Below are 27794 nucleotides of genomic sequence, written 5' to 3' on the forward strand. Positions count from 1 at the left end.
AAGGAAATAAAGAATTACTTGGGGGTCTATAATCTGGGGATTTAGACACCAAATCCCTGATAGGCCCAAGCAACCTCACTCTGTTGTGTTGGTTGCTTTTGAATACACTTCTAATCTCTCCTATCTATTTAGCTTTTCACAGCTTCTCTTCCAGCTCCATATAGCTTCCTACAACTTCCCTTTCTCCAGTGCCATGATTGCTCTGCCTGTGCTATCAGTAGCAAGGTTTCTCTTTAAATCTCTCCTCTAGAACAATTGCGCTGAATTTTAAAAGTCACCCTAAGATATCATCATTCTTCATTAAATATTGTTCCTCCCTTTTTTTATTCACTCAAGTGACTATTCTAGGAATTAGGAGGCGATTGTCCCATTATCCTCTCCCTTTCTCAGACCTTATCTCGAATTTTGTATTTTGTTCTGAACACTATAGTTTAAGAAAGATATTCAAATTCTAAAGAATGTTCAAAGAAGGGAAATCAGGATGGTAAGAAACCTTGAATCTGTGTCATATGAGAATTAGCAAGAAAGTATTCCTGGTTTGGGGTGATATTTCTGTGACAAGTATCTTTACTAAATCTTAATAAATACTCTTTTAAAAAACTAATTTAACTCTTGCTGATTGATAATGAGGAGCATAATAGAGGGGGACCTATGGGCTAAAGTACTAGAAATTCCAAACCACTCAGATTACCCCTAAAATCCTGAAGAGAGTAATAAGTCAGCTGCCCACTGGAGACTTCATGGTCCAATTAAGTTGGCAGTTGGGAGAATGAACTGAGAGAGGGTGGTAGAGTAGAATTTTAGAGAGCTTGTGTTCCTGGCATAGTTGTTGAGGACTCTGGGTCACCTCCATACCTCAATAAGGCATTGATGTAGAACTTTGTAGAGAATAACTTTCATATACACCAACACACATTTATTCAGTTATTTAAATCAAGATTTTAACTACTTTCTTGATCCATTACTGTAAGTCCATTATGGGGCAGCTAGGTGGTACAATGGATAGAGCAACAGTCCTGGAATCAGGAGACCTGAGTTCAAATTTGGCCTCAGACACTTAATAACTACCTCACTGTGTGACTTTGGGCAAGTTACTTAACCCCATTGCATTTAAAAAAAAAATGATCTTAATAGGACTGAAAAATGAAGTTATAGGGATCTTAGAATCAGGATTATAAACTGGTTTGTGCAGTCAACCAGTTCAATATGGAAGTCTGAGAAGCCAGAAAATCTGGTGCATAACCTCAAGGAGGGATTTGAATTTGGAACTGGGACTGAGTTCTATGGGAACCAAACAAGACTATAACCTTTCCCCTCCTCAGAGTATGAGGCAATTCAGGAAGGAAAATTATGCTGCCTATCTGTTGGACAGAGTAAATTTATGTATTTGTGATCCTAATACCTTGGAAGCAAATATTGCTTCATAAAAGAATATGTTATCTTACAACAATTGTTAGAGGAAGATATTATTATCCTAATTTTATAAGTAAGGAAAACTGAGGCTGAGAGAGATTATGAGACTTGCCAAAGATCACATCCCTATCTGAATTCAAGATTTCTTGATTCCAAGTCCAGTACTTTATCTACTGCTACAGAATTCTTTCCTATAGTCCTTTTTTTAAAAAAATACCTGTATTCTATATAGGGCCAGAATTTGGTGTGTCAGATTGAGAGTCCCCAGAGTAAGAAAAACCGAAATTAGTACCTGAGGATGACAGCTTATCACAATATTTCACTGTGGCAAAAATGACCTCTGTCTACAGGAATCAGGTGGAGTATAGAGGAGTGGATTTGGGTGTGAGGACTCAAATTCAAAAGCCATCTCCACAGATGACAGATCTCGGGCAAATGACTGACTCTCCAGGAATGAGTTTCCTTACCTTACTGAGTTTCATGGTGGAGGAGAGTGGATTCAGTGATCTCTAAGGTCCCTTTCTAGCTCTAAATTTATAATCTACAATTTCATGTTTAATGACATCATACAAAGAATGATAGTTTTTTTCCTTCTAGACTTAGGGAGGAAAACTATGATCCTTAAGTTCAAATCCTGTTTCATATTAAGTTTATTCAACAACAACACACTGTCAAGTTAATTTCTCCCTGAATATAAAAAGAATGGCACCATAATTTTAGTTTGTTTTGCTCTTATCCCAGGTCCATATCAGCATTTTCTCCAAACAGCTAAAATCATGAAAAAGTGGTTCTGTCTGCTTTCACCATCTTCACCATCAAGAAACCTCTTCTGATTACCCATCTTGTTCAAGGAGCTGTCCATAGTTCCTGTCTTCAGGCATTGGTGTCCTGATGTCTGTTAATATGTTATAGCAAAATCCCCACTTTAGCGTTGCTATATATTGATGTCATGGTTGATTGTTCCTCCAATAGCCTACAGCTTGATCCCCACCTAATTACTCTTTCCCTGACTCTGTCCATGCTAAACTTCCATCCTCATTCTCACTTGCCCAAACCCTATGCCTACTATTTCTCTCGGTTTTGTCATCTCCCTTAGCATTGACCCTTGCTCTCATTCCTCTGACCCCATCCTTCCACCCTGTCCCAGCTCTCTTGGCAGGCTGCACTATATACTCCAATTTTCCTCACCCTGACTCTAATGTGATCAGCTCTACACTGTCACCTGTGTGCAGGGCAATTCTGATATGTTTTCTGTGTGCCTCTGCCTCCTCAAGCCTACTGCATCATCTCCTGACCATCCTTCCCCAGAAAATAAAATATATCCCATTTATAACTTGCACTCATGGTTATGGAACCAGTTAGGCATGGTATCCTTTGCTTATACAGAACTTCAGTTCTGTATAAGCAGTTTCCAGTCTGGGTGTTTTCATCTTTCTTTTCTTAGATCCCCCAGATAACCAATCAGTCTAATCACTCTAGTCTTAGCTCTAATCATTCACAAATAGAAGGTACTGAGAAAACTGAGAGAAGACTATAGAGAAACCCTGGATTTGGTGGAATGCATATGAGATGAAGGATGAAGAAGAGGGGCAGAGTTTTCTTACCTGATGTAGGGGCAGTTAGAATTTGGAAAATGATAAGAGAGAAGAATTTGGAGGCAGGAAAACCTCATTTCAAGTCCCACCTCAGTCATGCATTCGATGTCTGATCCTAACAAATCACTTAATTTTTGTGTACAAAATGAACTTGTTGAATAACTAGGTGGTGTGATGAATAGAGTGCCCAGCCTGGAGTCAGAAAGACTCATCTTCCTGAGTTCAAATCTGGCCTCAGATGCTTACTGGCTTGGGTGACTCTGGGAAAGTCACTTAATCCAATTTACTTCAGTTCATCATCTGTAAAATGAAAAAGGAAATAGCAAAACAGTGTCTTTGCCAAGAAATTCCCAAATGAGGTCACAAATAATCAGACACAACCGAAAAGAATTGAACAACAAAAATAAAATGGAGATAATAATAGTATAGAACTCAGGGGGTATTGTGAGAAGCCATTCCCAATCTTCCTTAATTCTAGTGCCTTCCCTCAGTTGATTATCTCCAACTTATTTTATATCTGTCATGTTTATAAATAGTTGTTTGCACATTATTTCCTCCATTAGACCCAAACTTCTTGATACCAGATACTGACTTTTATTTATTTATTTATTCATCTTCCATATGCACATATAGATTTTTAAGTTACAAAATTTCTTCCCACTCTCCCCTCCCACTCCCCTCCCCTCAGCAGTGAACAGTCAGGTTAGCATTGTACATACATATTTTTGTTAAGCATGTTTACAGATTAGTCACAATCCCTATGAGTAATTAAGATAAAGGGAAAGAAATACATAAGAGATAATTTTTATAAAGTGTTCATCAGATTTGGAGGGGTTTTTTTGTTTTTTTTATTCCTCTGGATAGGGATAACATTGTCCATAACCTGTCTAATATGTTTGTCCTAGCTCTCTAAACTGCTGAGAGGAGCTGCTTCCATTAAGGTTGTTCATCTCACAATGTTATTGTTAATGTGTACATTGTTCTCTTGGTTCTGCTCCATTTGCTCAACAACAGATCCAGTAAGTCATTCTATGCTTCTCTAGAGTCCAACCATTTCTGTCTTTATAGAACAATAGTATTCCATAGTATTCATGTACCATAACTTGTTTAACCATTCCCCAATTGATGGCCATCCCCTCAATTTTCAATTCTTTGCTACTACAAAAAGAGTTGCTATGAATATTTTGGAATATGGGGAACTTTTCCCATTTTTTTTATGATTTCTTCTGAATATAGGCCTAGAATTGGAAATGCTGGGTCAAAGAGAAAACATTTTTTCAATAAATATTTATTGACTGACTGACTGCCTGACTTAAATGTCAGCTATTAATACTACTAATATTCCTTCACAGAGAAAGTCATTTTACATAGAACTGACTTGAACACTCATTTTTAAAATTTATTTTGCTTATGTTGAATTACTCTTTAAAGCCCTAAGACTATCTCTTTTTTTGGAGTTTTATCCAGGTCCCCTCAATAACCACTGATGTCCTCCAAATTCAACACCCTCTTCTCCCTCAATACTATTTCACTTAGTGATCTCATCAACTCTTGTAAATTCAATTGTCATCTTTATGATAATGATTCTCAGATCTATTTATCTAGCCCCATTTCTTCTCACCATCACACATATCCAGTTGCCTGTTGGATATCCCTAACTGGATATTCTATGGATATTCATTCAAAACTGAATTCACTGAATTCATGTCTTTCTTCCCCAAACCTTTGCCTTTCCCTAATTTCCCTATTCCTGTGAAGGGCACCAGCATCCTTCTAGTTAACCAAGCACACAAAATAATTATTTCTTTGACACCTAACTTTCTCCTACCCCAATCTAATCATTTGCCAAATTCTATTGAATCTATTTTTGCAGCTTCTTTCATATACCTCCTTTTCTCTTTTGAAACTTCTATGTGAGAAGTAGGAACTGCCCCACTGGGGATCCAACTAGCTAGGTCCAGTTGGCTACTGCACCTCCTTCTTACCTTCCTCCCTCCCTCCCTCCCTTCCTTCCTTCCTTCCTTCCTTCCTTCTCCTGCCTTTGGTCCTGTCTTCCTCTCTCCCTCTGTCCATGTACAATTTTTACTAATAGGTGCTCTGGCCAAAGGAATGTAAATTTTAATCACTGAAATCTGGAGTTTATGACTAGAATTCTTTCTCTTTTTTTTTTTGGCTTTTTTTTTTTTAGAATTCTTTCTTAAGTCATTGTCCTTAAACCCAAATGACTCTGGCTCTCACTGATTGGCCAACATTAGTTCCAAATCCAAATCTCACTTATGTGGACACTGATGGCACACAGTCATATATAAATAGCAATTGTTTCTATTTTGACTAGAAATCCTGATTTTCTTCCCCTCCCAGATTGATTTTTTTTTGACTAGATAAAAGAGTCCTTTTTCACTTCATTTCTTACTTAGCCTTAATCACTGAATGGGCATTGCCTCAGTCAACTGATGATGAAGATGAGAAAGGGTGGTGTAGTCTTTGAAAAGTTGGGAATGAATTCCACATATTGACTGACTCAGAAATATAGGGACATGAAAGTTTATTACATATTATTGTGATTTAAAAGTAATAACTAAAGAATTACTAAATTAAGCAGTAATAAGGGCTAGATCTCTTAAGGAAATCTAGTAAAAGGTAAGAGAGAAAATAAGTAGACTATTGCAAGATTATAAGCAGCAGACAGGGAGTTCAGCAAAGCAAAAAAGAAAAATTACAGGTACAATTGTGGTGGGTTGACATGTGTATCCAGAGAAAGAATTGTCGAGTTTGAACAAAGACCAAAGAGTATTACCTTTAATTTAAAAAAAAATTATCATATGATTTTGCTGTCTCTTACACTTTATTTTTCTTTCTTAAGGATATGATTTCTCTCTCATCACATTCAACTTAGATCAATGTACCATGGAAATAATGTAAAGATTAACATACTGCCTTCTGTGGGGAATGGGGGGAGGGAAGCGAGATTAGGGGAAAAGTTGTAAAATTCAAAATAAATAAATAACTTTTAAGAAAGAGAGTGGTGGGTTGATCAGCAGCAGCCATCATCATTTATCATAGACAGAGAGCAGCATAGAGAAAATAGAGAAAATTATAAGATGATGTAACCAGGATTGAATCAGTCAGGGAAGTTTCATTAAAATAGAGATCTTGCAACTGGGCTGGATCAGCAGCAGTCATCTGGGTTAAAGGTTTAGTAGAGAAAATAGGGACAGTTGCAAGGTTATTGAAATCAAGCTGATCAGCCATGAAATTTAGTAAAGTAGAGAAGATAATTAGGGACAGTTGCAAGGTGAGATGGATCAGCAAGAACCAACAAGAAGGGAATGGGAGCAGCTAGGGTGGCACAATAAATAGCCCTGGAGTCAGGAGGAGCTGAGTTCACTTAATAATTACCTAGCTGTGTGACCTTGGGCAAGTCACTTAACCCCACTGCCTTGCAAAAAAAAAGTAAGGGAATGGTTTATACAAGGGAGCAGGATATAGTGTTGGGAAAAGGGTAAGGGAGGAGTTAACTGAAAGAGTTGAGGTAATTCCTATTATTTCAGTAGTACATCTCGGTATCCCCTTTCAGGGGCATAGCCTTTGGAATAAGTTTAGGGAAATATTTGGGTATTTACATTGCAACACCCCTTTTTGATGAAATAGCCTTTGGTTCACCAAATATTTTTATCTGAATATCAAAATATACTGGATGGGAGGTCAATCTCCCCTTCTATTAAGATAGCTTTTGGTGTAGAGTTTACAGGTGGTCCGCAATGGGAGCTATTTATCTATATAATAATGGGATGGAAATCAGACACCCACAGGATATGCAAAGCCAAGAATGAAGGAAATCATATTTGGCATAACATCTTTCTTTGATATTTCCTCTACTACACTGAGATCTGGGAAAGAACTTAACTTTAAAAAGTCAGGGTCTCCCACTACATCCAGTGCCACTTCTAGTCATCCTGATCAATATATTGCCACTGGACCCAGATGGCTCCAGAGGAGAGAGTGAAGTTGGTGACTTTAAATTTTGGTGACATTTTGGTTGGTGACATTTAAATTCAATTCACTTGCAGGTCATGGCATCATCTTTCTGAGGTAAACAAAGGATAAACAACAATACCATCCTTGGTACAAGTCTTCATCACCCAGAATGAGACTATAATTGTGTGAAGTCTCCCTCGATTTCAGTGAGTCTTCCTTTTTTTCCCAAAGCAAGAGTTGCAAAGTTTCTACTTCCAGAAGGTCAGGTGGTAACAAAGATTAGACAGCATTGTGCTGATTGAGGCCCATTTTTTGAAGGATACGGAATTATCTCTCTTCTTTGATAGGGTAAGACTGAATCTGAATAATTATGCAAATAATTTTGAAAAAAGCTTTGAGATTGGCTAGAGGCTTGTGGGAAGATTGTAAGCCCAGCTATCTACTTTTTTCCCCATCTAAGATTTTATTATTCTCCACATTGCAAATCCAACTGTGCCCAAAGATAATATATCTCCTTACTCTGAACTTTCACTGACTTTCCTCCATGCCTGGAATTCTCTTCCTCTCTACTTCATCATTTCCCTGAATTCCTTTAAACCTCAACTAGAATCATACTTTCTACAAGAAGCATTTCCTGGTCCTCCTTAACCTAGTGTCTTACCTCTGAGATTATCTCCAATTAGATAAATTATATATCTTGTTTATACACAGTTGTTTTAGAGAAGAAAATGGCAAATGACTCTAGTATGTATGCCAAGAAAACCCCAAATGGGGTCACAAAGAGTTTTTACACAAGTAAAATGATTGAACATCAGCACAAAATTGTTTGCATGTTGTCATAAATTCCTTGAGAATAGGCAATGTTTTTGTCTCTCTTTGTATTTAGCATTTAGCACTGTCTTTGGCATGTAGTAGATACTTAAGTAACATTTGTTGACTTGGTTTGAAATAAAAGAATGTGTACAATCCTCCCCCTAAAGTCCTATTCTTATGTATTGTCTTCCTTTGTTAATATAATAATTATTATAAACTATTTTCCTGGTCAAAGGTTGATGTTTTTCTTAGCTATTGTGAGGAATGGAATGTGTCCTCTTTAGACTTTGAGAGGAAGACTTGTCCTGCCATTTTTAATCCCTTTATAATTTGAAAAGAAAATCTTGTCTGGCCTTCCTTACATCTAGAAAGAATCAGTCCACCTTTAGACTACAAAAACAAGTATTCACTCTGCCCTCTTTGTACTTAAACTCAAAAAAATGTTACTTCCTTCAAGGAAAATAGCATTGTAGAAGTATGGTCAGCTGAAATCAAGTAATAGAATGGTTTCCAGGCAAGTTTAAGATTTTGTCTACTTTTAATGTATATTCTGTTCCTCTTCTTTATTACTGTATAAATTTTCTGATCTCCCTCAGATCAAGATCTTTCTGAGATGGTCTCTATTAGAAAATGGTGGTGGGTAATTCCCAGAGAAATAAAACTTTGTATCTAATCTATTTTTCTTTATTGTTTTTATGTTATTTTATCTCTGTTTTAAGATTCTAATTTTAGGTTAACACCTTATGGGCAAATTCTAGATTTCTAAAGGCTATGTCAGTGAAATAGAAAACTTGAGAAAGTCCTTCTGAACTAGAAAGACTTTAAGTATGAACTAGTACTTCTAATCATTGAGGACCAACCAGAATAAATATGGAGAATGCCATGACCAGGATGATTAATTTTGTTGACTTTAGCAGTTCTCTTAAATCATAGAGAGTATTGGGTAAATTGGAAAGAGAGTATATGAGAATTTCACATGCTTCTTTTAAATAGGAAACCTGAAGGGTAACTGTATGGGGAGAACAGGGCTTCGTCTCTGGGTTCTGGTATGGGAGAAATATTTTCTATCTGTAGGAATCACAGTCCCTGAGTTGATTGAGTCCTTTGAAGTATTGAGTTTCTACCTTCTGGATACTGTCACTATTATTCACTTCTCCCACCCCAACTCTGTCCCTACTTCCATAGAAAAATGTGGGCAAGACTGTCTTCACTATCTATTCATGACACTTACCATGGTGGGACTTGAACTTCTTCCCTCCAAAGTTTTGTTGTTTTTTTTTGCCCAGGTGCTTTCTAGCTTTCCTTCTAGATAGGAAATACAGTAACACTCTTCAATCGCCCTATTACTGACAAACTGTATTATATTAGGCTTTTATTGAAATGACCAAAATGTGGGCCAGCTTCAATATAAGTTGCATTTCTATAATGAAATCATTTTGAAAGAAGATAAGAAAAATAATTATACAAAATTATCATATTAAAATATATTGAACTGTTTGGGAGAAATCTGCCATTTTTTTTCTAAAAGTAAATATTTCAAGTTTGTGGAGTTTATTGGCCATTACAGTATAATGAATATTCTGCCCTTATAGAGCATATCTCCTGACACCTCTGCCTCAAGAGTTGGGCTATGCTGAGAAGATAACCTTTGGGGAAAGAAGTATTCTCCCAGCTATCTATGTTAGTTCCTCTCACTCCTTTATTCACCCACCTGTCCTTTCCTCAGCAGTTCCCTCTCCCCAACAACCACATTCCATCCCTGCTATAAAATGGTGAAATTAGTATTTCATTCACAAGCAGTGGTATGAAATGAATACTGGGCTTGGGATATACATGACCTGAGTTCTAATCCTATCTTGCATTCTGACTATCTGTGTGGTTTCTCACCCTTGATTTCTTCACCTCCAAAGTATGGATAATAATAGCTCTTATGTCAGTAGTTGTTATGATGATCAAATGAGTTATGTAAAATGCTATATTGGAGTTAGTGAATATGATTATGATTATTATAGTTTCTTCCTCCCTCTCCACTCTTCCCTTCCATCTCAACCATAATCTCCCCACCATCTTCATCACAATCTTGGCAGACACCTTATTGTTACCCACTACTATTACATTTTGGAAGCAGTTTTTGGGATCCCATAATTTTAACCAGCTCTTCAAAGCTGAAGAGTCTAGTATTTATGTATCATTTCCATTTGACCTTCCTTCTCATCCCCCTCTTCCCTACTTTTCACAACATTCTGCCTGTTTAAGGAGTAGAGTTGATGAGAGCTTGTTCAAGGAAAGATCCTTGTTGTTTCTGGTACCAAGAAGAGTCACATGAGGTTCCAGATTCCATTTATGGAGATGACCCTGGAATCTGAAGGATAGAAAAATTGACCCTTGGAGACATTGTGGTTACATAACATCATTGTTCTTATCTTTTTTCTTGATTGGGACTCTATCATACTATGCTGACAATTCAGAAAGCTCTTCTTTGTTACAAATGTAGAAACGTGGTTGTTCTAAATTCCACTAATCAATTTTGTCATTTATTTTAATTCTTTTTATCCGGGTTTTGAAAATAAAGTTACAATAAAAAGAGAAAGCCATGGCAATCTGGAACATTTGCTATCAGTTTGGATAAATGAGTTCATTAGCTGCTTACTATGTGTGATAGTTTTGATGTAACTGGCATTTAGGAGGGAGTCAAGCCTTTAAATATATAGCTTGGAATACCTTTTTCCCATTAAAGGAAGAATGACAAGGAGAAGTGATATGACATGACATCAGGAAGTGATATCTTGACAAGCATGTGAATTGGATTTGAGTGAAGGGTCATCAGCCTCACTTTCTCCTCCAGAGCCATCTAGTCCAGTGGCCACATATGAATCAGGACAACTGGAGATGGCTCTAGATCTGAGGTAATCAGGGTGAAGTGACTTGCCAAAGGTCACTCAGCTAGTAAAAGCCAAATGTCTGAGACTGGTTTCAAACTCCTGTTCTCTTGACTCCAAGACCAGTGCTCTATCCAATGTGCCATCTGGTTGCCCTTGACAAGGAGTATAGTTTAAATCTAAAAAAATTATTCTCACTAGATAGCAATATCTGGCTAACCTCATGAGCCCAGACTCTTGCTTCCCTTCCTGGCAGCAGTCAAAGCTTCTGGACTAAGGAGATTCTAGCCTCTTGATTCCTGACTCCCTGGGAAATACATCTAGATAGAGTCCTTATGGACAAACATAATGTACATGCGCAATATTCACACAGCCTTTCCACTTGGAAATCCCACGATTGAATAGAAATGAGCACTCCTATCCCTCTCTTCTAACTACTTTGTAACACTGGAATTCAAACACCATAGAGTGACACTTGCAGTTGTGAGGAGCAACACAGAATCATCCATATCTCCTTTTCCCACTCCCACATACCCCAGTTTTAGCTCTACTACAATTGTAACAAGTATTTTTTCAGAGCCTATAATAAGTCAGGTGAAGGGAAAGTACAAAGAATGAAACAATGCCTCTTGACAATAAAGAACTAGCATGGCCCTTTCTTTTTTTTTATTATTATATAAATATTTTATTTGTTTTCCAAATATACAATAGTAGTTTCTACCTATCATTGTTAGATAAGGTTTTGAATTTTACACATTTTTCCCCCACCCTCCCTTCCCAACACCCTCCTCCTCAACAGAAGGCAGTCTGATAATCTTTACATTGTTTCCAAGTTATACATTGATCAAAAGTGAATGTGCTGAGAGAGAAAAATCATAAAGGATGGTCCTTTCTTAGAGAGTCTAGCAGTTGGAGTCAGAAAGACCTAAATTCAAATCTTAGCCCAGAGACACTACTTATAGAATCCTTTTACCTTTCTTAACCTCTTAACCTTTCTATGTCTCAATTCCCTCTTCTGAAAAATGGATACAATAATAGCACCTGATTCCCAGGACTGTGAGAATCAAACAAATTAACATATATAAAGCACTTTTCAAATTTTAAAGTGTTATAGTATTGCTGGCTATAATAATGATATAAATGATGATGATGATAATAATAATGATAATTATGATTCACACAAGAAATATACATAAAATATATCAGGCATAAATATAAAGTATGATATTTTAAAAGCCTTAGTATGTTTTTAACTATTAAAGCTTAAAGATTTTTGATATACCTTGCAAATATATATATTAGTTTATATGTTATTATATATATTTTTATATAATATGATTTAGGGATCTCCTATATATACATATAGGTCATTTTCATATTAGTCCATAATATTATATTGTGTGTATGATATATAATATGTATGTGTGTTTATATATGTGTATGTGCACACAAAGAACTTAATATATACTGTGTAGATATTAAATGTTATGGTATATGTATATGTATATACACATATGAATGTAATAGTATACTTGTTCTATGTATCTCTTGTACATAAAATACATGTGTGTCTATGTACACTCACATGTATGTATGTGTAGATATACGTGTGTGTGTGTGTGTGTGTGTGTGTGTGTGTGTGTTGAATACAAGGTGTTTTAGGAAGGAGGACATTAATAGTTGAGGGACTAAGGAAAGCCTTCATGTAGAAGTTGGTGGGGACTGAACTGCATTTTGTAGGAAGAGAGAGATTCTATGAGGTGGAGATAAGAAGGGACTGTGTCCCAGTGTTGGGACCCTGACTGTCTCTGCAAAGGCACAAATAAAGGAGACTGAGTTTCATGAGGAGGAACCAAAAAAGGCCAGTTTGGCTGGATTGGAGAGTGCAAGAAAGGAATCAATGTTCAGGGAGGCTGGAAAGATAGAATGGGGTGAGGTTGTAAAGAGCTTTACAATTTAAATAGAGGAGAATCACATCATCATATTTGTGCTTAAGGAAAATAACTTTGTTAACAGTGTATAAGATGGACTAGAATGGTGAGAGACTTGAGGCAGGGAGACTAATTAGGAGACTGTTGTAATAATATTGGTAAAAGGTGATGAGTCCCTAAACTATGGACAAGTGGGAAGCAGAACTTGCATCCTGGGAGAATGAAAAAGCTATTCAGGGAGGGGGTACTCAAGTCTCCCTCTCTCATTATCCACTTTGATAATTTGGATAATGATGTTCTCTTCAATCTAAAGGTTCAGAGGAAGGGAGGAAGATTTGATGGAAGCTTGCAAACACCAAATATGCAAGAAGTATCTGCCTCTCTTGTATTATCAGCAATGGCAGCATCTGGCACAGGGCCCTTTACCCCATGTGTGGGCTGATACAAAAGCTATTGCTGCTGGGGAAGTCATTGAGTCTTAAGTCATAACTGTGCAGTATTATGAGCCACACTCTGGCTTTATGTCAATCTAGATTTGATGAAACAGTGTCATCTAAATGCAGACTGATATGATTGTTTCATACAGAGAATTCAAGTGAATGAAGAATGTCCATTGTCCAAACTCTGACATGAAGTTAGGTGATAAAACTGCAGAGTTTGTTACATTGATGTATATACATTAGGACATATGTGTGTGTGTGTGTGTGTGTGTATACATATACATATATATGAATATATATGGATATATTTTGTGTGAGTGTGTATGTTTGAGAAAGAAATAGAGACAGAGAAAGACAGAGACAGAGACAGAGACAGAGACAGAGACAGAGACAGAGACAGAGTAAATGGACAATGAGTTGGGCTCAGAATGAAATAAGAGGAAGAGAGGACAGATTGCTTTGGGGAAATTTCAAGGTTCTTCATTGTCCCCCACTTCCATTCTGAGGGCAGCTAGATGGGCTATGGATAAAATACTAGACCTGGAATCAGGAAGATTCCTCTTTCTGAGTTCAAATCTGACCTCCAATACTCACTAGTTGTATGGACATGTCACTTTACTCTGTTTGCCTCTGTTTCCTCATTTTAAAAATGAACTGCAAAAGGAAATGGCAAACCACTCCAATATCTTTACCAAGAAAATCCCAAATGGGGTCAGACACAATTGAAAATAGTAATCACCATTCTCCCTGAAACAAAGACCCAAGTATTTTAGAGTTGTGAAACAATATGAGGCAGTTAGGAGACACAATGATTAAAGCACTATGCCTAGAGTCAGACAAGTCATTTAAACTGTTTATTTCAGTTTCCTCGTCTGTAAAATGGGGTAATAACATCAGTCTTCCCAGGGTTGTTGAGAGAACAAATAAAATAATTGTAAAATACTTAGCATAGTGTCTATATGCAGCAGGAACTACTAAATGTTAGTTATTATTATTTTACTTTTATTATTATTTTTATTTAGTGAATAGAAAACCTGTATTCAAGAACCAACTCTTACAATACTGACTATATGACTTTAACAAATTACTTAACCTCTCACAGTGTTTCAGACAACTCTAAGGCTATAAATCACAGTAGTTACAGATTTGCAAGGGTAAAAAGTAGTTCCCTCTAAAAGTGAAGTCTTAGCTCTGGCCAAATAAAAAATTCTTCTGTGTTGTTCAGAGTCATGGAACACAACAGTCTCTGAAGAATTAAAAATGAGTTATCAGAGATATCATGCAAGAGTATACAGAATGCCATTAAAGATACATGAGTGAAAAAGAAGATGGACTGCTCACACAGCACAGTGAGGGATAATGAAGATGTATTCCAAGAGTGTCCTGGTGATTTCAAGAGAAAATGAGACAGTCCTTTAGCATGTTGAGTGTATTCAGGAGTGTGCTGGAGCAGCTCAAACTAGTTTCTTAGCGCTGATTGTTGAATTTTCACGGTGAGCATTTGCACCTCAGAAATTGGCAAAGGCTTAATTTATTGTTTATTGATTGTCTAGATTTAAGAAAGTGATGATATAAAGACTAACAGACTGCCTTCTGTGGGGGTGGGGGAGGGAAGCAAGATTGGGGAGAAATTGTAAAATTCAAAATAAATCTTTCTTTAATAAAATAAATAAATAAATAGATTTTTTAAGAGTGACTTAAAAAATGCAGATTAGATTTAAAAGTTTGCCATGTGGAGCAACTAGGTGGCACAGTGGATGCAGCACCAGGAGTCAGGACCTGAGTTCAAATCCCACCACAGACACTTGATAATTACCTAGCTGTGTGGCCTTGGCCAAGTCACTTAACCCCACTGCCTTGCAAAAAGCAAAAAACAAAAGTTTATCATGTATATCATATGATTGCGGTTGTGAGAACTAGTCGTTAAACTAGTTTGGTGAACTTATGGGAGGACATGGATAAGTGTTAAGTAGTTTGGACAGGTATGGCTGGGTTCCAATTTATATCACATTATCACCTATGGTCTGGGAAGTAGATGGGGCCCTCTCCTAGGGCTATGGCTTTGGTTTCAAGTGGACATGGTTTCAGTCCTATGAGGAATCTGGCCCCAAGAGAGGAGTTTCAGACTTTTTTCTCTGGTTCATTATGCCACCTGATGCCTTAGAGAAATCTCTTAAATAGATGTCCCTTTTGGAAAAGTTATTCCATGTACAAAATAGGACAACTATTTATTTCCTCACAAGAAAAGGAATGATTAAAAATCTAAAGACTCAGGAAGTTTGAATTGACAACTATTAAAAGACTCAAAGTTCAAATTGACAAATACCCTACCATCTCAGAGGACTTATAGTAGCCAATAAACACATCCAAAATTGCATATTACTCATCACTTTCATTATATTTTCCTGTGGTGAAGCACTCCCGAACAACTGAAAGTCCAGATTTTATGACCAGCCTGGTCATGACTTGGAGTCTAGGATTCCCGAATGATCCAATTTCTTATTGGAGATTATCTCCTTCTAAAAATGCTGTAGTTGCAAAAGGCACCTTCAATGCCAGTCAACATCTAGACTTGGGAACTCTTGAGCTAATGAGATAGTCCCCAAGTTTAGAAACAGTCATGTTGCTATTTAGTCATCTGTGTTCAGGTGAAAAAAAAAAAAAGCAAAGCAGAAGAGCCAGTTGGGGACTTGAGGGCCAATTTTAGGCTCACACCAGCCAGCACATGTAATAATTGCTAGGCTTGGGTAACTGTCCTAGTTATTTTGTGGGAGGAGAGAAATCCCCTCACTGCCAAGGGAAATTCAATGGAGAGAGTTCATAGAATTCTTAAGTCATATAATCAGGTGCAAAGAAGAGAGGGACAGATTTTTGCTGTCTTCATTTAAACCTAGAGAATGGATATTTTACCCTCTTCACTTAAACCTACAGAGTCTTTTTGGTTCAGTCATCAAATACTCTTTGACACACTGCCTATGGCCTTTTCCTGGGACCAACAGAATAACTAGGAGCCTCTGGTTTACCAGGCCCTTTAGTAAGGGACCAAAACACAGATTTCATCATGGGAACATGGTCCTTGAGATGGTACAAATTCTCCAGAAGTAAAAGCACATACTTCTCTCTAGGGCTAACATGTGCATGCCTGACTCCATAAAAAGAAGCCCTAGTTCAAGAGATTGACTCCAATAAAGTGGGAGGGAATACTCAAATAAATGAGAATACATATCTACTTGAGAGTATGGATATTCTTATTGCATTGAGAGAGCACAGACCACTACAGCATCATAGATGTTCCCTAACTATTACCAATCTACCATGTGAAACTGAAAGTCAGTTTTGGGCCATAATAACTCAGGAATTCTTCCAATGTGTAAAAAACTGAACTATCTCTTTCTATCTGTCTTCAAAGTCAGATGGACTTATGACTCAGAAGGTAAACAGGTAAATTGAACTTGCATACAAAAGATTGACAACCTTGTCCTTCAGCCTTTTTGTGTTGTTCTTACTAGCAAAGAGTGAATCAAGAACTATTGTGAGTTGTTTGAACAAAGGAGCATCAGTATCCCCATCTTCCACTCTGTTGTCCTCTTTCTCTGAACATATGGTGTTTCTGTTTCTTTTCTTTCTTTTACTTGATTTTAGGAGAATGAATATTCTAAGTTGGAGGGTCAGTGAATTTGGAAGATACATTAGATGACTCCCAAGGTCAAGAGGTATCTCAGTCTCACATGTTCACTATATGTGTGCCTCATGTCTTTGTACTTTAAATATGAGTTCAATCTTCCATGAGATTGTCTGTGCAGAGGAGAAAGTTCACTTTCAGTTTGGAGGACATTTTTCTAACTTCGGCCTTACTATGCTTCAGAGTAATGACTCTCTGGAATAGCTAATTAATGTCAGCTGGTTGATTGGTATGGTGACCACACAAGATAGGGGCTTGAGATAAGTCATTCCAGAACACAACCCATCAGAATTACTCCTAGAACCCTAAAATGACAATAGTTAATCATTTTCTGATTCCCAAATTGCCAATGGGAGTGAGAACTGAGATAGTGAGCTCAGAGAGCATGTTACAGTTGTGTCTGAGAGTCATGGTTCAATGTAACTATACCTGGATCCACCTAATAATGAACCACATAAAACTGTGACCTTTTAAAGTTAGGATAGTAGTCCCTTTCATTCAAAACAGAGTTATATATAATAGCAACTCACCTTCACATGGAATTTCTAGAGTTTGTAGGGGTCATTCTTCACAAAAACCCTATAGACAATAGTACATTATGAATAAGAAAACTGAACCTAAGGGGATTGTCTAAGGTCATACAATTAGAAATGTGAGAGTCCAGATTTAAACTCAAATCTCTTAATTACAAATCCAGCACTTTTTTCACCACTTTATTGTTTTTTCTCATAGAAAGAAACAAAATAAGCATTTGACAGGTTTATGAACTAGACTGTGTAATTTTTTAAAAAACTTACATTTTCCTTATTTCCCTTCTATTGTCTAGCACCGTTGGCAATTACTCAAAGCTGAGTTAGGTTCCAATCTATAATCCCAGTCCCTGGAAAAGTTGAATTCATCACCTTTTCAGAAGTTGAAGCTTTTCCATTTGAACTAAAGGTTGCAAATCTCTTCAGATGACATCCCATAAGGTGCAAAGGAACATTTCCTGGGATCACTGGAATGGAGAGAAATGTTAATGGCTTTGATGCAATAGAAGTAGATAAAGTCCTTTGCTCCCCCTTTTGGAAATGTGAGGAAAGAATTTTCAAATTATTCTAGCCTTTGGATCATTTAAAAAGAGAAACCTCAGGGTGGCTAAGTGGTGCAGTAGATAGAGCACTGGCCCTGGAGTCAGGAGTACCTGAGTTCAAATCTGGCCTCAGACACTTAATAATTACCTAGCTGTGTGGCCTTGGGCAAACCACTTAACCCTATTTTCCTTGCAAATATAAAAAAGAGAAACCTCATCATTTTTTCTTTAACAATTCCAATAGTTTTTTACTTCCCTCTTTCCAAATCAGGAAGGATTCCTTCCTTGAAGGAAGGGCCAAGGACAAAAGCTAGGAGCTCTTGATAGATCTATTTGAAGGGATTAGAGATTCATTTAAAAGGAGAACTTTCTTTCCCCATCCCTGAAGGGTAAAACATTGATCAAAGAAAGACTGTCTCTAGGGTACTTTGGGACACCTATGACCAATTGAGGCATGGAATCCTTGAAGGGAATGGGTCAAAGAGGGATTGAACTACTTGTTCTACTTTTTTTTTTGCAAGGCATTGGGGTTAAGTGACTTCCCCAAGGTCACACAGCTAAGTAATTATTAAGTGTCTGAGACCAGATTTGAACTCAGGTCCTCCTGACTCCAGAGCTGGTGCTTTAAGCATTGCACCCCCTAGCGCTCCAAGACATTATATTAACTGAAATAGAATGTCAATTCTAAACTGTGTATCTATGTTTCATTATATTTTGAAATCTTCCTTGTTCAAGATTCCTATAAATGTAACTTTTCTAAATATCTTACAATAGAAACATGTCTTGAAGGATTCTAATAGTTTGGATGCTTCTCACTCAAGCAGGACAATGTCTGAATTTATATTAATGTTTTAGATCACTGGACTTGGGAGTCAGGAAGATCTAAGTTTAAATCAGGACTCAGCAAACTTACTAGCTGTGTGGGAAGTCACTTAACTTTTTTCTATCTCTTTATCTTAATAAAGATAATTTTTCTTAATAAAGATAAGAAGAAGAAGGGAATAGACATTTATGTAGGGCCTACTCTGTACCAGGCAATCTACTTTTACAAATATTATCTTATTTGATCCTCACATAAACAATCCTGTGCAGTTGTTGCCATTATTATCCCCATTTTACAGATGAAGAAACTGATATAGAAAAAGTTAAGTGAGCTGCTCAGGGTCACACAGCAATTTTCTGTAACTGTTTTTTGAACTTAGAAATTCCTAATTCCGTGTCTGAAATTCTATCCACTGTACCACTGGCTAATAATAGCACCTATTCCCCAATAGGTGCTTTAAGGAAAAGGTAATATTTCTCAAATATTTTGCAAACCTTCAAGAATTACATAAATACTAGTTATTATCTTCATGCTTAAAATTCAATAGTCTTAATATTTTTTCAATGTCATAAAGTCCTCAGAATTCTGGGTACTTTGGTGAATTTAGGCTTGCAAATCTAACCTGGAAACTTCATTAAAAAAGATTTGTCTTTCTCTTTATTACTTCTTCTGGTTTTGTTTGCCCATGAAGAACATGCTCTAGAGAGATATATAACCAAATGATAGCATCTGGCTTTTCTAGAGTTAACACAATCTTATGGAGATAAAAAAGGAGGCAGACACCAAACCTGTGGTCTACTCTGCTGCCAAGAAAGCAGCAAGGAAGATTGGCAGCAAAGGAATCATCAGAAAGAATGAAGATGAATCAGAATTCACTGCTCCCCTCACCTACACTTCTTCATTGCCCTGACTGAATTCCCTCAAGACTCAGCTCAAATAAAAACCTCTACAAGAGGCCTTTCTCAGTCTTCTAGATCCTCTTTCCCTCTGAAATTGCTTTACACTAGCTCTGTATGAGTCCTATACTTATGTAAATATTTACAAGTTTTCTCCCCATCAGAATATAAACTTCTTGAAGGCAGGGACTGTTTTTACTATTCTTGATATCCTCATTGTACCAATGCCTGGTACAACGTAGCAATTTCTTTTTAAAAAAAAAACTAGGCATAGGGGCAGCTAGGTGGCACAGTGGATAGAGCACCGGCCCTGGAGTCAGGAGTACCTGAGTTCAAATCTGGTCTCAGACACTTAATAATTACCTAGCTGTGTGGTCTTGGGCAAGCCACTTAACCCCATTTGCCTTGCAAAAACTAAAAAATAAAACTAAAAAAAGAAATCTAGGTATAGTCTGGGTTTTTTTTGCAAGGCATTGGGGTTAAGTGACTTTCCCAAGCTAGGCAATTATTAAGTGTCTGAGGTTGGATTTGAACTCATATCCTCCTGATTCCAGGGCCGGTGCTCTATACACCGCGCCACCTAGCTGCCCCAATTTCCTAATAAATATTTGTTGACTATTGTCTGGAAAGACACCTCAGTGGAGGGAAAAATTAGCTCTCTGACAGTAACTTTTATCCATTACAGAACTTAATAGAATTCTAAACCTGGAAAGAAGACTTAGAAGACAGGTCATCCAGAGGGAAATTCACCATCTCTCTTTGCTCTTTGACCAGCATGGTCCTCCAAACCCCTGACAATGACCCACCCTAGGGAAAAAGTACTGTCAAAAATACTGCTCTCACCGACCTTATCAGATTCATTCACCATAAAAATCCCTTTGGTGCTTCCTGTGCCTCAGATCTGGGCCATTTGGCACCAGAACACACATACAGGCCTCCCTCAGAGAAAACATACAGCACTGGGGCTTCCATACACACAGACATGAAGAGAAAAATTCCCAGGAACAGCTGAACTTAGCACTCAAACTATTCTGCTGTAACAAGCTCCTGTCTGTCTTCTTTCTTCCTCTTCCAACACTGTGGTTATGCTTCAGCAATATCATCAGGGTTAGTCTCAAATAATATAGGAAAAAATCTTGTCTCTCTCTGGATTTCTGCATTAGATATGGGTAAACACAGCATGGGAGAGAGGCTGGTGCATAACAAATGACTATTGATTATAGCCACTGCCTTGCTGTCTCCACAGCTCAACTGCCCTAGCTCCCCTTGCTGCACTAAACAGGGTATTCATACTACTAGAAAACCAGAGCTGTTAAGGAAAATGCAAATCAAAAGTGATATAACTTGCCCTAAGTCACGTGACTATTTAGTGAAAAACCACAATTAGAGCTTATGTTTCTATGTCTATCCAACCAGTTCTCAAAGTTCTGAATGGTTAAAGAAATAAAAATGAATCAAAGAGAAAGGCTTTCCAAACCCTTTTTCCCCAAAGGCTCTGTGCTGTGATCTTTATTGGAGAGTAGTTTTTGTTTTGTTGAGGACAGTTTCCTAACTTCAATCAGCCTGCTGCCTAATCTTTCATCTAAATTTCTACATTTAGGATGGGAATAATACAATTGTAACAATATAGTTGAAATTCTTATATGGTTTAGCAAAAATTACCACAAAATTTTAATAAACCACTGTTCTTTGCCTCATTACTCACCTATTTAGGCTTGGTCTGATAGTAATTACACCTTACTTTTATCCAATGCTTTTAGCATTTCAAAGTAGTTTCCAGTCTGTTTTGAAGTTCTCTGCTTTCTGCTTAAACACTCTGACTTTTAGGAATGCCAAAGACCATTATACCTAATCTGCCTCTTGTACTCTGATTAGTACAAATAATTCAAGAAAAAAAAATAAGTCCAAGGTGACTACAGTAATGAAAAGTGCTATAAAATGTCTCCTCTTCAGGTCAGTGATTTCAGCATTAACTTAAGTAAACCTTATCCTTTCCAATCATCCTTCTCTGAACCGATGATCCTCAGTTTCCTCATATTTTCTTTTTTTTTTAGGTTTTTTTACAAGACAATGGGGTTAAATGGCTTGCCCAAGGCCACACAGCTAGGTAATTATTAAGTGTCTGAGGCCAGATTTGAACTCAGGTACTCCTGACTCCAGGGTCAGTGCTCTATCCACTGCACCATCTAGCTGCCCCAGTTTCTTTATATTTTCTTCTCTAATTGCTGATGCTAACATTTCCAATACAATATTGAATAGTAGTGGTGATAATGGGCATCCGTGTGTCATCCCTGATCTTATTGGGAATGCCTCTAGCCTCTCCCCATTGAGTATAATGCTTGTTGATGGTTTCAGATAGATACTGCTAATTATTTTAAGGAACAGTCCATTTATTCCTACACTCTCTAGTGTTTTTAATAGGAATGGATGCTGTATTTTGTCAAAAGCTTTTTCAGCATCTATTGATATGATCATATGGTTTCTGATAGGTTTGTTATTGATATAATTGAGTATACTAACAGTTTTCCTAATATTGAACCAACCCTGCATTCCTGGAATAAATCCTACTTGATCATAATGTATTATCCTAGTGATGACTTGTAGTCGTTTTGCTAAGATTTTATTTAGGATTTTTGCATCTATATTCATCAGGGAAATAGGTCTATAATTTTCTCTCTCTGTTTTAACTCTTCCTGGTTTAGGTAGCAGTACCATATTGGTTTCATAGAAAGAGTTAGGCAGAGTTCCATCTTTCCCTATTTTTCCAAAGAGTTTATATAGGATTGGAACCAATTGTTCCTTAAATGTTTGGTAGAATTAACTTGTGAATCCATCAGGCCCTGGAGATTTTTTTTTAGGGAGTTCACTAATGGCTTGTTGAATTTCTTTTTTCTGAGATAGGGTTGTTCAGGTATTTAATCTCTTCTTCATTTAACCTGGGCAACTTATATTTTTGTAAATATTCATCCATTTCACTTAGATTATCAAATTTATTGGCATAAAGTTGGGCAAAATAATTTCGAATTATTACTTTAATTTCCTCCTCATTGGTGGTGAGTTCACCTTTTTCATTTATAATACTGTCAATTTGGTTTTCTTCTTCCTTTTTTTTTAATCAAATTGACCAGAGGTTTATCAATTTTATTGGTTTTTTCATAACACCAACTTTTGGTTGTATTTATTAATTCAATAGTTTTTTTGCTTTCAGTTTTATTAATTTCTCCTTTGATTTTTAAAATTTCCTTATATTTTCAATGAAGAGTTGGACTTAATGATGTATAAGATCCCTTCCAACTCTAAAAGTGATTACCTGATTCTTGATAACTTTCTTCCTTGCCAAAAGTAGCAATTAGATTGTAAATATCCTGAAGGGCAGGATTCCTGTCTTATTCATCTTTATGTTGCCTACAGCAAAATGCCTTCAACTAATAGTTGGCCTATATAAACTTGTCATGGTTGAACTGAGAGAAAAGTGAATCCTGCAGCTTCTCTAATTAATAATGAACTTTGTTTCCTATCAATGAAAATCATCTCATGAATGAGATTAGTATTGCCATGTTTCTATTCAATATCTTGGTTAATCTTTTAGTTAGACTTGGCACCTTTTACAAGAAAGGATGGGGTTAGCAATTAGGTATTTACCTGATGAGACAACTAATGTATTCTATATCTAAAATTGAAAACTGATATTAGATTCACAGGAGCTGGGACAGTATGCTCATTTCCTGTATCCAGGCTTGTAGGTGCCCTAAATTTAGTTGAAGGGAATCTGGCTTATAACAAAAAAGGTTAGATTCTCTGTATCCTACTCTTCAGTTTACCTAGGGCCCAAGGGTTGATTTTACATGTAGTTTAGGTCCTGACTAGTATTGCCAGTAACATTCCCACAGAAAAATAGGAGTAAAAATATATTTAGTGTAAAGTATAAATCAGGCATTGTAAAGATAATTTATTCCTACAGACATAAGTACAAAATATATAAGACTAATAATACACATTATTAGAATAACTATGACAGGATTCAGTCATTTATAGCTATTTTTATAGGCTACTTTAAAGCTGATACTTAAATCCTATCAGAACAAAAAGCAATTTGCAAGGCTGCTAATTAGATATTTTGTGTTTCACCTTGATTTTGCACTGTCCAAAAAATTACTGGTATATGTCTTCTAGTAAAAATGCTAGATATAAGATAATTACAATACCAGTGGCCATTCTTTATTTAATTTATGAGGTAGTTGCTAGAGTTTCCTCTCCAGTCACCATTCAGTTTTGACCTGATGGTTCACATAATCTTACAACTCACACAACTACCTCCAGGTCTGGATACATCCTTCTTGCTATAGGTATTTAGATCAGGAAAGAACAAACACAAATCCAGACTCAGACTTGCCTGGGTAGGACATATGCTTTAGATGCCCAATACTTACTACCACATGGAAGCCCTATTTGTATATGTATAGTATTACTACTTTCTTAGGTGAACATTTTGTTTATTGAAAGGGACAGAAAAAGAATATTTATGTGTGAAAAACAGAGAAAAGCAGCTTGGGAAGAAATACAGTTCTGAGGATCTGAGAGAAAACATCTCTTTCAATAAAAGTATCTACAGGATCTAAGTGAAAGCATTCAGAGACAAAATTATTCATTGATATTAGAGATAGCTATAATGCATTGTTTCCTAATAGTTAATTTAAATATGATTGTCATCAGAACTTAAAAGTTACTACTAGGAAACTCTAAAACTGTTTTTTGTGAGATTATAGAATCATGGTCTATAGAATATGGATTATTTGTCATAGTCCAGTATTGTGTTATGGCCTAAGGAGTTGTTGACCTTATCATCAGCCCAGCTGTTACAACCTAGAATCTTCCAGGTCTTTCCATGGACTCTGCAGTTGAATTCTTTTATGCATTATCTCCCCCAATTTGAGTTCCTTGAGAACAGATATTCCCTGGATTGTTCTATTATGTCTCCATCACTTAGCATAATGTTTGGAACACAATAAGTGCTTGAATTTTTTTTTAATGCATTCGTTTATACCTGACAGAGATGTGACTTTGAGATTTCTCAACCTAGAAATAGATCACTACTCATGAAAAGGCCCTAATTTTAGACATTGAATGTTAGATCAAGGGTTAGTGATCAATGAAACTGAATGAAGGGCAAGAGTTCAGAGAAGCCCCTAAGAGAAGCTACTTACATACTCTAGGACATCAGAAGCCATCAAAGCTGAGAGGCTGATAGAAACTGTCACCAATTCAGCTACTGATGTCGGGAGATGATCTGATTGGAGATAAGTTTTGCTGCTTGAAAGAGCTGATTGGTGGAAAAGGGGGTCCTGAGCTGCCTAGGCACTTGCTTTCTAAGGTCAACAACAGTTTGAGAAAGAAGAAACCCCTTAAAGGTTTGTGTCTATTGCTCTTTATGATTCTCTGGATCAAATAAAAGGGAAATCTCAAAATCTATAGAGGGCAAGACCTGAACAGCTTTGCAGGCCCTAGAATTAAAGGGAACTGATTTTCATTGAAACATTGTCATTCTCCCTTAATGACTAGCAAGGGGAGCTGACCCGGAAGCTCTGCAGATCTGAAGGCTGCAGTTGTCAGATAAAATCATTTAATACTGCTCCAGTGGCCCCAAGAATAGCAAAGAAATTACTTTGTCCAGCAGGGAAGCATCAATGCTCAGAAGCAAGGCAGGTGATACATGGTGCAAACTATTCCCTAAAGAGTCCACAGACATGTAAGCCTGCAGCCTAGAGTAGTGATTTTCCCTGGGCACATGAGTTTCCCTTTTTATGTGCTTCACTAATAGGTTTCTGTGTGTGCTTGTCTAACCCATATTGGGAGAGTAGGACCCAGGGTATGAATAGACTATAATATTTTGATTATTTTTACTTTCTTGTCTTCTTATTAACAAATGTTAAAATTATTTTTAGTTTTTGTCTCCTTTGTAAATAATTGTTTCATGTTTGAGTTAATGGCATCATTTTAACATATGTGTGCATACACATATGTGTGTGTGTGTGTGTGTGTGTGGAAATGTGAAATATTTTGATTAGAACTCAAGAAATACAGAGGAAATCAGTATGAGTGCATCCCTATACCAGAATTACCCCTCAAAGTAATTCATAGCCATGTGGCTATCCCTTCTAGGGAACTAACCTTACCTTCTGGAATGGGTAAAGGTTGATGGTGAGTAAGTCAACCCCAGATCAAGAGGGAAAGGAAAAAGAGAATATAAAGGAAAAGGGAAAGCAGGAGAAAGAGCAAGGGAGAAAAAAGGGACAGAGGAGAAAGAGGAGGGGAGAGAGAGAGAAGGGAAGAGAAAGAAGGAAAGCTGGAAATGCAAATGACCGAGAAAAATGAAAGAGAGAGAGAATTAAATTGTGATAAAGGTTGGTGGCAAATTCCTTCTATCTAGTGCAAGTAGGAAAAAGTCTCATTGCTGACATATATTAAGAGATTAACATAGCAAGATCTTATCTGCTACCTATTTTATGAAGTCTACACTTTGAGATTTTTGAGTATAGCTACTGGTGGAGGGGGATGAAAGGATAAGAATGAAACAATCCTTGATTTACTCAAAATGGACCAAAAAGAATGATTTGGAGCAGAGTTGTAAAACTTCTGCACCCATAACATAACCTGACTAAAATTTAACAGGAAAATATTTAATAGAATAATAAAACTACAATACACCATAATGTTAATTTATGATTTTCTAAGTCAATATGTGGCCTGGAGGGGTCTGTTTTTATTTGATTTTGACAGACATTGGTAATTTCAGTTGCTATTTGATTCAATCTAGGCTTAGATGGACAAAGTATTCACTAAGTTATTATTGAAAAAAGCAGGGTGGGAGGCAGCTAGGTGGCACAGTGGATAAAGCACCGGCCCTGGTGTCAGGAGTACCTGGTTTCAAATCTGGTCTCAGACACTCAATAATTGCCTAGCTGTGTAGCCTTGGGCAAGCCACCTAACCTAGTCTGCCCTTGCAAAAACCTTAAAAAAAAAGAGAGAGAGAATATCTTTTTTGGCAGATTTTAAAATAAGGAAGCAAAAAAGAAAGAGGCAATTAATACAGGTTAAATGCCAATTATTTGGCAAGTAAGGAATTAAAGACCTCCCTGAAATGCTTATAAGTTTTTTTCCTCCTAGAATTCTACATGTGAAATGTTAGTTAAGATTGCACAGGCAATTGAAAATAAACTTCATCTTTAAAAAAGCAATAAACACCTTATTTATTAAGATAGCAATGTATAAATGTTTGTATGTGTGTGCATATATTCTATAGCAAGCAATGTAATCCATTTATATTCCTGAGTAAGGAAAGATAGTACTTGTTTCAAAATTTTAAGAAGCAAAATCAACTTTATACACACAGTAAAAAGAGATATAATAATATAGAGAAAAAAACCTTACAGAAAGCATTGAAGAGGTTAAAGTTTTTTCCTGCCCTAAAATACCCATGCCTTTTCTTTGAATGATGCTTTAAGATACTAAGGTTAAAATGTTCTCAAAAGAAGAATTTCTAACTTAGAGGGAACTGTTAATAATCTGGAAATCACAAAGGCAAGCCTTTGTCCTTAGATAAGTTTGATTATACTGAGGGGAGTGATATGGGTAATTTAGTTGATAAGAAACGAATGCTATGAATAAGTCTACCTTCATATTAGAAAGAGCCTTGGATTTGGTATCAGAGGACATTGATCCTAATCTTGACTGTTCTGCTTACCTGTGTGACCTTGGACAAATTACTTTATCTCTGGTCTTTATTGTCCTCTTCCAACTATAAATGTATATGGTGATCCACATTGTTTCTCATTACTGATCAATGTTTTCTGTAATGCTTGTTCTCTGTAATACTATAGCCCTGAGTATGTACATAATGTTATAGTTTTGCTTCTTGAAGCTTTCTAACCTGACTGATGCAAAAACAGAGGCAAATCAGAGTACTACAGTGACTAAAGAGCCCTGTCTTTATCACTACTTGCTGCTAAGTAGTAAGGTTACTTAGGTCATACATAACCTTTATTGGTTTACCCATCTCAAAGAGTTGTTTTTTTGAGAAAAAAAACCCTTTAAAGCTTAAGATTCTATGTGAACATAAGTTGTTACTATTGTTAGAACAACAATATAACAGGGGTTAGCTAATCAATTATTACCTTCTTGACCTAGCCATGCATTGTGACCCCATGTGGAATGGCACTTTGGCCCTTTGCTAAAAGACATCATGAAGACCAGAGCTTCTTGGATACTTCCCTAA

At 36.7% G+C, this 27794-nt stretch overlaps 1 long non-coding RNA gene across 1 annotated transcript in view; it reads left to right on the forward strand.

Moving 5' to 3' along the window:
• LOC141520428 (uncharacterized) overlaps nucleotides 1-27794 on the forward strand; it is a 98278-nt gene that overhangs the window by 53774 nt on the left and 16710 nt on the right. The window contains exon 4 of the long non-coding RNA XR_012477621.1: nucleotides 7079-7192. This is a non-coding gene — a long non-coding RNA (uncharacterized LOC141520428). The remainder of the gene's footprint in view (nucleotides 1-7078; nucleotides 7193-27794) is intronic.

Source organism: Macrotis lagotis, chromosome 4, assembly GCF_037893015.1.
Source record: "Macrotis lagotis isolate mMagLag1 chromosome 4, bilby.v1.9.chrom.fasta, whole genome shotgun sequence".
NCBI lineage: Eukaryota > Metazoa > Chordata > Mammalia > Peramelemorphia > Peramelidae > Macrotis > Macrotis lagotis.